Source organism: Triticum aestivum, chromosome 2A (assembly GCF_018294505.1).
Source record: "Triticum aestivum cultivar Chinese Spring chromosome 2A, IWGSC CS RefSeq v2.1, whole genome shotgun sequence".
NCBI classification, from domain to species: domain Eukaryota; kingdom Viridiplantae; phylum Streptophyta; class Magnoliopsida; order Poales; family Poaceae; genus Triticum; species Triticum aestivum.
The window spans coordinates 19312819-19326737 of record NC_057797.1 but is presented as its reverse complement, the minus strand read 5'-3'; positions in this window follow the sequence as shown (position 1 = coordinate 19326737).

Sequence of the window (13919 nt, the reverse complement as noted above, 5' to 3'; positions counted from 1 at the left end):
AAAGCTGGAAGACATTTCATGACTAAAGATCTCACCAGCAAGATGCATCTGAAGCAAATATTATTCCTGCACAGGTTACCCGAGGGAGGTAATGTTTTGAATCATATTTCACAATTTAAGGAGATTATATCCGATCTATCTGCAATGGAGGTTAAGTATGAAGAGGAAGATACTGCTTTAATGTTACTTTGTTCACTGCCAAGTGTTGGGGAACGTAGTAATTTCAAAAAAATTCCTACGCACACGCAAGATCATGGTGATGCATAGCAACGAGGGGGAGAGTGTTGTCTACATACCCTTGTAGACCTGAAGCGGAAGCGATCACAACGTAGAGGAAGTAGTCGTACGTTCTCCTCGCGATCCGACCGATCCCGGCGTCGTTACTCCGACGCCCCCGAGTTCTTGGCACACGTTCAGCTCGATGACGCTCCTCGGGCTCCGATCCAGCAAAGCTCCGGAGAGAGAGTTTCGTCAGCACGACGGCATGGTGACGATCTTGATGTTCTACCGGCGCAGGGCTTCGCCTAAGCACTGCAACGATATATTCGAGGTGTAATATGGTGGAGGGGGGCACCGCACACGGCTAAGGAACGATCACGAAGATCAACTTGTGTCTTGGGGTGCCCCCCTGCCCCCGTATATAAAGGAGCAAGGGGGAGGCCGGCCGGCCTAGCCTTGGCGCGCCTATAGGGAGTCCTACTCCCACCGGGAGTAGGACTCCTACTTGGAATAGGAGGAGAGGAGAGGGAAGTAGAGGAGAGGAAGGAAAAGGGGGGGCGCCGCCCCCCTTCCCTTGTCCTATTCGGACTAGGAGGGGAGGGGCGCGCGGCCACCTATGCCCTCTCTCCTCTCTTCTCCCTTAAGGCCCACTAGGGCCCAATAACCCCCCCCCCCGGGGGGGTTCCGGTAACCCCCCGGTACTCCGGTAAAATTGCCGATTTCACCCGAAACGTTTCCGAAGTCCAAACATAGGCTTCCAATATATCAATCTTTATGTCTCGACCATTTCGAGACTCCTCGTCATGTCCGTGATCACATCCGGGACTCCGAACTCCTTCTATACATCAAAATACACAAACTCATAATAACCGTCATCGAAACCTTAAGCGTGCGGACCCTACGGTTCGAGAACAATGTAGACATGACTGAGACACGTCTCCGGTCAATAACCAATAGCGGGACCTGGATGCCCATATTGGCTCCTACATATTCTACGAAGATCTTTATCGGTCAGACCGCATAACAACATACGTTAGTTCCCTTTGTCATCGGTATGTTACTTACCCGAGATTTGATCGTCGGTATCGAATACCTAGTTCAATCTCGTTACTGGTAAGTCTCTTTACTCGTTCCGTAATACATCATCTCACAACTAACTCATTAGTTGTCGTGCTTGCAAGGCTTATGTGATGTGCATTACCGAGAGGGCCCAGAGATACCTCTCCGACTATCGAAGTGACAAATCCTAATCTCGAAATACGCCAACCCAACATCTACCTTTGGAGACACCTTTAGTACTCCTTTATAATCACCCAGTTACGTTGTGACGTTTGGTAGCACCCAAAGTGTTCCTCCGGTAAACGGGAGTTGCATAATCTCATAGTCATAGGAACATGTATAAGTTATGGATGAAAGCAATAGCAACACACTAAACGATCAGGTGCTAAGCTAATGGAAATGGGTCATGTCAATCAGATCATTCAACTAATGATGTGACCTCGTTAATCAAATAACAACTCCTTTGTCTATGGTTAGAAAACTTAACCATCTTTGATTAACGAGCTAGTCAAGTAGAGGCATACTAGTGACACTCTGTTTGTCTATGTATTCACACATGTATTATGTTTCCGGTTAATACAATTCTAGCATGAATAATAAACATTTATCATGAAATAAGGAAATAAATAATAACTTTATTATTGCCTCTAGGGCATATTTCCTTCAGTCTCCCACTTGCACTAGAGTCAATAATCTAGATTACACAGTAATGATTCTAACACCCATGGAGTCTTGGTGCTGATCATGTTTTGCTCGTGGAAGAGGCTTAGTCAACGGGTCTGCTACATTCAGATCCGTATGTATCTTGCAAATCTCTATGTCTCCCACCTGGACCAAGTCCCGGATGGAATTGAAGCGTCTCTTGATGTGTTTGGTTCTCTTGTGAAATCTGGATTCCTTCGCCAAGGCAATTGCTCCAGTATTGTCACAAAAGATTTTCATTGGACCCGATGCACTAGGTATGACACCTAGATCGGATATGAACTCCTTCATCCAGACTCCTTCATTAGCTGCTTCCGAAGCTGCTATGTATTCCGCTTCACATGTAGATCCCGCTACGACGCTTTGTTTAGAACTGCACCAACTGACAGCTCCACCGTTTAATGTAAATACGTATCCGGTTTGCGATTTCGAATCGTCCGGATCAGTGTCAAAGCTTGCATCAACGTAACCACTTACGATGAGCTCTTTGTCACCTCCATATACGAGAAACATCTCCTTAGTCCTTTTCAGGTACTTCAGGATATTCTTGACGGCTGTCCAGTGATCCACTCCTGGATTACTTTGGTACCTCCCTGCTAAGCTAATAGCAAGGCACACATCAGGTCTGGTACACAGCATTGCATACATGATAGAGCCTATGGCTGAAGCATAGGGAACATCTTTCATTTTCTCTCTATCCTTTGCAGTGGTCGGGCATTGAGTCTTACTCAACTTCACACCTTGTAGTACAGGCAAGAACCCTTTCTTTGCTTGATCCATTTTGAACTTCTTCAAAACTTTGTCAAGGTATGTGCTTTGTGAAAGTCCAATTAAGCGTCTTGATCTATCTCTATAGATCTTGATGCCCAATATGTAAGCAGCTTCACCGAGGTCTTTCATTGAAAAACTCTTATTCAAGTATCCCTTTATGCTATCCAGAAATTCTATATCATTTCCGATCAGCAATATGTCATCTACATATAATATCAGAAATGCTACAGAGCTCCCACTCACTTTCTTGTAAATACAGGCTTCTCCAAAAGTCTGTACAAACCCAAATGCTTTGATCACACTATCAAAGCGTTTATTCCAACTCCGAGATGCTTGCACCAGTCCATAAATGGATCGCTGGAGCTTGCACACTTTGTTAGCTCCTTTTGGATCGATAAAACCTTCTGGTTGCATCATATACAACTCTTCTTCCAGAAATCCATTCAGGAATGCAGTTTTTACATCCATTTGCCAAATTTCATAATCATAAAATGCGGCAATTGCTAACATGATTCGGACAGACTTAAGCATCACTACGGGTGAGAAGGTCTCATCGTAGTCAATCCCTTGAACTTGTCGAAAACTTTTTGCGACAATTCTAGCTTGGTAGATAGTAACACTACTATCAGCGTCCGTCTTCCTCTTGAAGATCCATTTAATCTCAATGGCTTTGCCGATCATCGGGCAAGTCAATCAAAGTCTATACTTTGTTCTCATATATGGATCTCATCTCAGATTTCATGGCCTCAAGCCATTTCGCGGAATCTGGGCTCACCATCGCTTCTTCATAGTTCATAGGTTCTTTATGGTCAAGTAACATGACCTCCAGAACAGGATTACCGTACCACTCTGGTGTGGATCTCACTCTGGTTTACCTACGAGGTTTGGTAGTAACTTGATCTGAAGTTACATGATCATCATCATTAGCTTCCTCACTAATTGGTGTAGTAGTCACAGGAACAGATTTCTGTGATGAACTACTTTCCAATAAGGGAGCAGGTACAGTTACCTCATCAAGTTCTACTTTCCTCCCACTCACTTCTTTCGAGAGAAACTCCTTCTCTAGAAAGGATCCATTCTTAGCAACGAATTATCTTGCCTTCGGATCTGTGATAGAAGGTGTACCCAACTGTCTCCTTTGGGTATCCTATGAAGACACTTTTCTCCGATTTGGGTTTGAGCTTATCAGGATGAAACTTTTTCACATAATCATCACAACCCCAAACTTTAAGAAACGACAACTTTGGTTTCTTGCTAAACCACAGTTCATATAGTGTCGTCTCAACGGATTTAGATGGTGCCCTATTTAACGTGAATGCAGCTGTCTCTAATGCATGATCCCAAAATGATATTGGTAAATCGGTAAGAAACATCATAGATTGTACTATATCCAATAAAGTACGGTTATGACGTTCGGACACACCATTATGCTGTGGTGTTCCAGGTGGCATGAGTTTGTGAAACTATTCCACATTGTTTTAATTGAAGACCAAACTCGTAACTCAAATATTTGTCTCCGCGATCAGATCGTAGAAACCTTATCTTCTTGTCACGATGATTTTCCACTTCACTCTGAAATTCTTTGAACTTTTTCAAATGTTTCAGACTTATGTTTCATCAAGCAGATATACCCATATCTGCTCAAATCATCTGTGAAGGTCAGAAAATAATGATACTTGTTGCGAGCCTTAATATTCATCGGACCACATACATCGGTATGTATGATTTCCAACAAATCAGTTGCTCGCTCCAATGTTCCGGAGAACGGCGTTTTAGTCATCTTTCCCATGAGGCATGGTTCGCAAGCATCAAGTGATTCATAATCAAGTGATTCCAAAATTCCATCTGCATGGAGTTTCTTCATGCGCTTTACACCAATATGACTTAAACAGTAGTGCCACAAACAAGTTGCACTATCATTATTAACTTTGCATCCTTTTGGCTTCAATATCATGAATATGTGTATCACTACGATCGAGATTCAACGAACCATTTCGCTGGTGTGTATAACCATAGAAGGTTTTATTCATGTAAACAGAACAACAATTGTTCTCTTATTTAAATGAATAACTGTATTGCAATAAACATGATCAAATCATATTCATGCTCAACGCAAACACCAAAGAACACTTATTTAGTTTTAACACTAATCCCAAAAGTATAGGGAGAGTGTGATGATGATCATATCAATCTTGAAACCACTTCCAACAGACATCGTCACTTCACCCTTAACTAGTCTCTGTTTATTCTGCAACTCTCGTTTCGAGATACTACTCTTAGCAACTGAACCAGTATCAAATACTGAGGGGTTGCTATAAACACTAGTAAAGTACACATCAATAATCATGTATATCAAATATACTTATGTTCACTTTGCCATCCTTCTTATCCGCCAATCACTTGGGGTAGTTCCGCTTCCAGTGACCAGTCCCTTTGCAGTAGAAGCACTTAGTCTCAGGCTTAGGACCAGACTTGAGCTTCTTCACTTGAGCAGCAACTCGCTTGCCGTTCTTCTTGAAGTTCCTCTTCTTCCCTTTGCCCTTTTCTTGAAACTAGTGGTCTCGTTAACCATCAACACTTGATGTTTTTCTTGATTTCTACCTTCGTCGATTTCAGCATCACGAAGAGCTTGGGAATCGTTTTCGTCATCCTTTGCAAACTATAGTTCATCATGAAGTTCTACTAACTTGGTGATGGTGACTAGAGAATTCTGTCAATCACTATCTTATCTGGAAGATTAACTCCCACTTGATTCAAGCGATTGTAGTACCCAGACAATCTGAGCACATGCTCACTAGTTGAGCGATTCTCCTCCATCTTTTAGCTATAGAACTTGTTGGAGACTTCATATCTCTCAACTCGGGTATTTGCTTGAAATATTAACTTCAACTCCTGGAACATCTCATATGGTCCATGACGTTCAAAACGTCTTTGAAGTCCCGATTCTAAGCCGTTAAGCATGGTGCACTGAACTATCAAGTAGTCATCATATTGAGCTAGCCAAACATTCACAACGTCTGCATCTGCTCCTGCAACAGGTCTGTCACCTAGCGGTGCATCAAGGACATAATTTTTCTGTGCAGCAATGAGGATATACCTCAGATCACGGATCTAATCCGTATCATTGCTACTAACATCTTTCAACACAATTTTCTCTAGGAACATATCAAAATAAACATATGAAAGCAACAACGCGAGCTATTGATCTACAACATAGATATGCTAATACTACCAGGACTAAGTTCATGATAAATTAAAGTTCAATTAATCATATTACTTAAGAACTCCCACTTAGATAGACATCCCTCTAATCTTCTAAGTGATCACGTGATCCAAATCAACTAAACCATAACCGATCATCACGTGAAATGGATTAGTTTTCAATGGTGAACATCATCATGTTGATCATATCTACTATATGATTCACGCTCGACCTTTCGGTCTCCGTGTTCCGAGGCCATATCTGCATATGCTAGGCTCGTCAAGTATAACCCGAGTATTCTGCGTGTGCAAAACTGGCTTGCACCCGTTGTAGATGGACGTAGAGCTTATCACACCCGATCATCACGTGGTGTCTGGGCACGACGAACTTTGGCAACGGTGCATACTCGGGGAGAACACTTCTTGATAATTTAGTGAGAGATCATCTTATAATGCTACCGTCAATCAAAGCAAGATAAGATGCATAAAAGATAAACATCACATGCAAATCAATATAAGTGATATGATATGGTCATCATCATCTTGTGCTTCATGATCTCCATCTCTGCAGCACCATCATGATCACCATCGTCACCGGCGCGACACCTTGATCTCCATCGTAGCATCGTTGTCTTCTCGCCAATCTTATGCTTCTACGACTATCGCTACCGCTTAGTGATAAAGTAAAGCATTACAGGGCGATTGCATTGCATACAATAAAGCGACAACCATATGGCTCCTGCCAGTTGCCGATAACTCGGTTACAAAACATGATCATCTCATACAATAAAATATAGCATCATGTCTTGACCATATCACATCACAACATGCCCTGCAAAAACAAGTTAGACGTCCTCTACTTTGTTTGTTGCAAGTTTTACGTGGCTGCTACGGGCTTAAGCAAGAACTCATCTTACCTACGCATCAAAACCACAACGATAGTTCGTCAAATAGACTCCGTTTTAACCTTCTCAAGGACCGGGCGTAGCCACACTTGGTTCAACTAAAGTTAGTGAGATGTCTCCCGCAAGCCATCTATGTGCAAAGCACGTCGAGGGAACCGGTCTCGCGTAAGCGTACGCGTAAGGTTGGTCCGGGTCATCTCATCCAACAATACCGCTGAACCAAAGTATGACATGCTGGTAGGCAGTATGACTTGTATCGTCCACAACTCACTTGTGTTCTACTCGTGCATATAACATCAAACCATAAAAACCTAGGCTCTGATACCACTGTTGGGGAACGTAGTAATTACAAAAAATTTCCTACGCACACGCAAGATCATGGTGATGCATAGCAACGAGGGGGAGAGTGTTGTCTACATACCCTTGTAGACCTGAAGCGGAAGCGATCACAACGTAGAGGAAGTAGTCGTACGTTCTCCTCGCGATCCGACCGATCCCGGCGCCGTTACTCCGACGCCCCCGAGTTCTTGGCACACGTTCAGCTCGATGACGCTCCTCGGGCTCCGATCCAGCAAAGCTCCGGAGAGAGAGTTTCGTCAGCACGACGGCGTGGTGACGATCTTGATGTTCTACCGGCGCAGGGCTTCGCCTAAGCACTGCAACGATATATTCGAGGTGTAATATGGTGGAGGGGGGCACCGCACACGGCTAAGGAACGATCACGAAGATCAACTTGTGTCTTGGGGTGCCCCCCTGCCCCCGTATATAAAGGAGCAAGGGGGAGGCCGGCCGGCCTAGCCTTGGCGCGCCTATAGGGAGTCCTACTCCCACCGGGAGTAGGACTCCTACTTGGAATAGGAGGAGAGGAGAGGGAAGTAGAGGAGAGGAAGGAAAAGGGGGGGCGCCGCCCCCCTTCCCTTGTCCTATTCGGACTAGGAGGGGAGGGGCGCGCGGCCACCTATGCCCTCTCTCCTCTCTTCTCCCTTAAGGCCCACTAGGGCCCAATAACCCCCCCGGGGGGTTCCGGTAACCCCCCGGTACTCCGGTAAAATTGCCGATTTCACCCGGAACGTTTCCGAAGTCCAAACATAGGCTTCCAATATATCAATCTTTATGTCTCGACCATTTCGAGACTCCTCGTCATGTCCGTGATCACATCCGGGACTCCGAACTCCTTCGATACATCAAAATACACAAACTCATAATAACCGTCATCGAAACCTTAAGCGTGCGGACCCTACGGTTCGAGAACAATGTAGACATGACTGAGACACGTCTCCGGTCAATAACCAATAGCGGGACCTGGATGCCCATATTGGCTCCTACATATTCTACGAAGATCTTTATCGGTCAGACCGCATAACAACATACGTTAGTTCCCTTTGTCATCGGTATGTTACTTACCCGAGATTTGATCGTCGGTATCCAATACCTAGTTCAATCTCGTTACTGGTAAGTCTCTTTACTCGTTCCGTAATACATCATCTCACAACTAACTCATTAGTTGTCGTGCTTGCAAGGCTTATGTGATGTGCATTACCGAGAGGGCCCAGAGATACCTCTCCGACTATCGAAGTGACAAATCCTAATCTCGAAATACGCCAACCCAACATCTACCTTTGGAGACACCTTTAGTACTCCTTTATAATCACCCAGTTACGTTGTGACGTTTGGTAGCACCCAAAGTGTTCCTCCGGTAAACGAGAGTTGCATAATCTCATAGTCATAGGAACATGTATAAGTTATGGATGAAAGCAATAGCAACACACTAAACGATCAGGTGCTAAGCTAATGGAAATGGGTCATGTCAATCAGATCATTCAACTAATGATGTGACCTCGTTAATCAAATAACAACTCCTTTGTCTATGGTTAGGAAACTTAACCATCTTTGATTAACGAGCTAGTCAAGTAGAGGCATACTAGTGACACTCTGTTTGTCTATGTATTCACACATGTATTATGTTTCCGGTTAATACAATTCTAGCATGAATAATAAACATTTATCATGAAATAAGGAAATAAATAATAACTTTATTATTGCCTCTAGGGCATATTTCCTTCACCAAGTTCTTATACCAATTTTAGAGACACCATATTATACAGTCGTGATACTCTCATGCTTAATGAAGCTTTGAACTCTAAGGAGAAGATGAAATTAATGGTGCCTCATGATGGTTCAAGTTCATCCCAAGCCGAGGAATTATCTGTTCGTGGCAGGACAAAGGAGAAAAACTCACACAATGGAAACAGAGGCAAAAGTAAGAACGGCCACAGGGGCCGGTCGAAATCCAGAGACAAGAAATATTGCAGGTATTGCAAGAGAGATGGGCATGACATCTCAGAGTGTTTCAAGTTGCAGAACAAGGAAAAGAGAAAAGGTAACAAACAAGGTGACAATTCTGCTAACGTTGCTCGTGATGATAGTTCCGATGATGCTCTTGTCGTTATTGCTGGATGTGCTGAGACCAATGATGAGTGGGTACTTGACACTGCATGCACTTTTCATATGTGCCCGCATAGAGATTGGTTTACTACTTTTGATTCCACTTCTGCTGCTGGTTCCGTTTTGGGTTTTGATAATTCACCATGCAAGATTGAAGGCATAGGTTCTATTCGAATCAAGATGTTTGATGGCATAATCAGAACTTTGACAGATGTTCGGTATATTCCGAAGATGAAGAGAAATCTTATTTCTATGAGTGCCCTTGATGCAAAGGGATACAAGTATTCAGGTGGAGATAGTGTTTTGAAAGTCACCAAAGGTTCCCTTGTTGTGATGAAAGGTGACTTAAGTTCGACCAATGCTCTTTATTAACTTCGAGGTTCTACAGTTTCAGGTAACGCTACTCCAGTTGTTTCAAAGAATTCTGATTGTGATGCTGCTAACCTTTGGCATATGCGTCTTGGACATATGAGTGAACTTGGTTTAGCAGAGTTAAATAAGAGAGGTCTTCTTGATGGATATGAACCTGGTAAATTGAAATTTTGTGAGCATTGTATCATCGGCAAACACAAGAGGGTGAAGTTCAACACCTCGACTCATACAACCGAAGGTATTCTTGATTATGTGCATTCTGATTTATGGTGACCATCTCGCAAGAAGTCTCTAGGTGGTGCTAATTACATGCTGACTATTATTGATGATTATTCGAGAAAAGTTTGGCCTTATTTCTTGAAGCATAAATATGAAGCATTCTCAGCATTTAAAAAGTGGAAGATTATAATTGAAAGACAAATTGAAAAGAAGGTAAAGATACTTGGCACTGATAATGTTATGGAATTCTGTTCTAAGCAATTTAAGAATTATTGCAAGTCTGAAGGCATTGTCAGACATTACACCATTCCTTATACTCCTCAACAAAACGGTGTTGCTGAGCGTATGAACAGGACCATTATTTCCAGAGCCCGTTGCATGTTGTCCAATGCAGGTTTGCATAGGCGTTTTTGGGTTGAGGCCGCTTCCACTGCTTGTTATCTCATTAATCGGTCACCATCTATTGCTCTTAATAAGAAAACTCCAATTGAGGTACGGTCTGGTTCACCTGCTGATTATTCACAGTTGAGAGTTTTTGGTTGCACTGCTTATGCTCATGTTGATAATGGAAAGTTGGAGCCTAGGGCTGTTAAGTGCATCTTTCTTGGTTATAAGTCTGGTGTTAACGGTTTTAAATTATGGAATCCTGAAACCTAGAAGGTTGTTATTAGCAGAAATGTTATCTTTAATGAATCTGCTATGTTACATGATGTTTTTATCTACTAATGTTCCCGTTGAGAGTGAACAACAACCTATTGTTCAGGAGCCTACTGTTCAGGTGGAGCAGGTTGATGGCTTCTCGCCCCTCGTTGGTTACCCCAAGTGTAAGGTTTGAGATGCAGCGTAGCGGTAGTTTTCCCTTGGCAAAGATACCAAGGAACGAATCCCCAGAGACTCCAAGTTTCAACGAGAAGGTGTCAATCGCTAACCGCACCGTGGATTAGCAATCAACGTGGACCTGCACACAAATACAAATAATTTTGTCCCTAACGAGTACAGAGAGGTTGTCAAACCCTCCGGCCTTGTAGTTTACAAAGGGTCAAACGCAAGTGATAAAAGTGATGGATATTGCTGCGGAAAGTAAATAAAAGCGGAAAGTAAATAGCGATGTGATCAATGATGGGAACATGGACCGGGGCGCCATGATGTTCACTAGTGATGTCTCTCCCAAAAGACGATAAAATAGCTATGCGAGGTAAACAAATTACAGCTGGGCAATTGACAGGATTATGTGCGCAAACCAATGCTAACTATATCGCAAGATCGGTTGAGGTTCAAAGCATGGGCAGTACGCCAAGGTAAGTAGACCGAAATCCATCTGCATCTACTACTAATCATCCACCTTGAGATATCTATCCAGAACATCTCGCTGGTATTAAGTTGCGAGCCCCACCCAAAGTGTAAACTCAAAGCAACAGACAACTGCATTAAAATACTTTGCGTAAAGTAAACAATCCTTGCACCCGCGGGCACAAGCACCGTTGTTTTCCCCCTTGTGGCAACAGCACATCCCCTAGACTCATGTTTCTGTCACTCAAGCTAGTCATCGAGGGGCATGAACCCACAATCAAGCATAACGTTCCCTCTTGGAGTTACTATCTACTACTCGGCCAAAGCAATAAACAGCAACGGAGAACATGCAAGAATTACTTACGAACATAAATATAAAAGAGGTAAATCAAAAATATTACTCAAACACAATCTGAACATAATCTCACAATCCATCGGATCCCAGCAAACTCATCATAGCAACAGCATAAGAATTACATATGTGCCTCGATCATGTAGGGCAGCTCACGAGGTCTAATTAGTGAAGCGCAAGAACGGGAGGAGAACATCACATAGCTACTGATCATGGACCATGGGTCCAAGGGAGACTACTCACGCATCATCCGGGAGGCGTCCATGGTGGTGGAGAAGGTCCCGGTGGTGATCCTCCCCTCCGGCAGGGTGCCGGGAAGAGTTCTCCTGGCGCTCCCGATCTTGGAAGCGCGGCGGCGGCGGAACAGAGATGAGATCGCGAAAAAGGGTTCCCGTCCCAAGGGTTTCGAGACGTGCTTTAAATATATGCCAAAGGGTGGCGTCGGAAGGTTCCTGGGGGGCCCAGGCGCCCCGGCGTGGCTTGTTCCACTACTGATGTCGAGTATATGGCTATTTCTGAGGCATGCAAAGAAGCTATCTGGTTGAGAGGTTTGTACACTGAGCTTTGTGGAGACTCATTTTGCCCTACCGTATTTAGTGACAGTCAAAGTGCTATATATCTTACAAAAAATCCAATGTATCATGAGAGAACAAAGCACATTGATGTCAGATATCACTATATTCGAGATGTTGTTGCTGAAGGTGATTTGAAGGTATGCAAGATAAGTACTCATGATAATCCTGCTGATATGATGACAAAGCCAGTTCCGACCAATAAGTTTGAGCTTTGCTCAGGCTTAGTTGGTATTTCTCACTAGTTCTATGGACTTTGGCGCACAAGGTGTTTAAGCTGATTTGGATGGAGTTATTCACTTTCTTCGACTACTGGAGGGAATTTGGCTCAAGGTGGAGATTGTTAAATTGTGATCCAAATTCTAGTACCGGGTTGGACTAGACGTAGTACAACCGGTGTGGGCTTTTGCGTTGGCGTCGACGTGTACGAGTACAACTCGTTTACTTGTCCTACAAGGACTCCTATGTGTTGCCCCTCTTATATACCCCATTTAGTCGCATCTCAGACGGCCTGTTGTCTCGTGCTTGTAATACTCCTCCTCATAGTGATTGCGCCTTCGTGCGTCCGTGGTTTTCTCCTGCAAGGGTTTGCACGTAAAAATCCGTGTCTCTTTGTCTCGTTTATTTCTCGTTATTATCTAACAAAATGTGTGATATATGAAATGACAGTTTTAAAGGTTGGGGTTGAGGCAAAGACTAGAACCCTCAAATCCAACCCTTAAAGCAGTTTAAGGGTTGGGTTTGAGGGTTCTAATTTTTGCCCCTGTTTTTCAACCCTTAAAAGTGCCAAAAAATGGCACTTCTCAACCCTTAAAACTGCTATAAGGGTTTGAGGGTTTCAGAGCCGGTTCAAAGTATTTTTGGGCTCGGGGCGATGTAAAATATTTGTTTTTTATACTAAACTTTTATAATTATTTTAAATAATGTGTACCACATTATAATTGTAATTAATATATATTTTTTCTATTACTTAGCCACATAAGATTGTTTTCAAATAATAGTTATATTCTTAATTGTTATGCAATTGTAATGTATATCATTGAAAATTTTAATTCTACAAAATGAAAATTTTATCATGTACCAAAAGTTTTCTTTATTGTTAAAACAATTTTTTGATCTATTTTTCGAATATTGCATAAACAGTGTAGTGTATACACATTTGAATATCTATGCATGTGTACATATATATTTTAATATTATTGAATATTATGGTAGAGATTTCTAAATCATATACACACTAACAAATATTTTAATAGTTCTTTCTAGTGTATATTAGGCAGTCATATTCCTGGAAACTTCTAGGGCATAGAAATTGTGACTTGCAAGTTGGGTTCGACAATAGAATCATAGAAGAACTAAAAATGTTGTTGATTATACTTCTACATATGATTCGATTAACTAACATGTTCATCCAGACTCACATGGTTTGATTTGATGCAAATGAGATGTCCTACATGTTTACCGAATTAAAAATTATGCATTTGTTTAAACATTAAAAATCTAGTTATCATAATTTTCATTATGATATTAAAACATCCATCATAAAGAGAGACTAGTGTATTTGAACTCAACTCCGCCAGTCAGACTGATTTGCCTATGCATGGTACAACTTATTAGTATGTGACGTGAACTTATGTTTTGACATATAGTGCTTACTAGTATAAGTTCAGTTGGGGCCTTTCCCTATTGGGGCCCGGGGCGGTCGCCCCTTTTGCCCGGCTTATGGGCCGGCCCTGGAGGGTTTAGGGGTTCTACTAGTAATGCTCTTAGCGAAGCACGTGTTGATGCAGCGGCGCGAGTTCGAATCCCCAA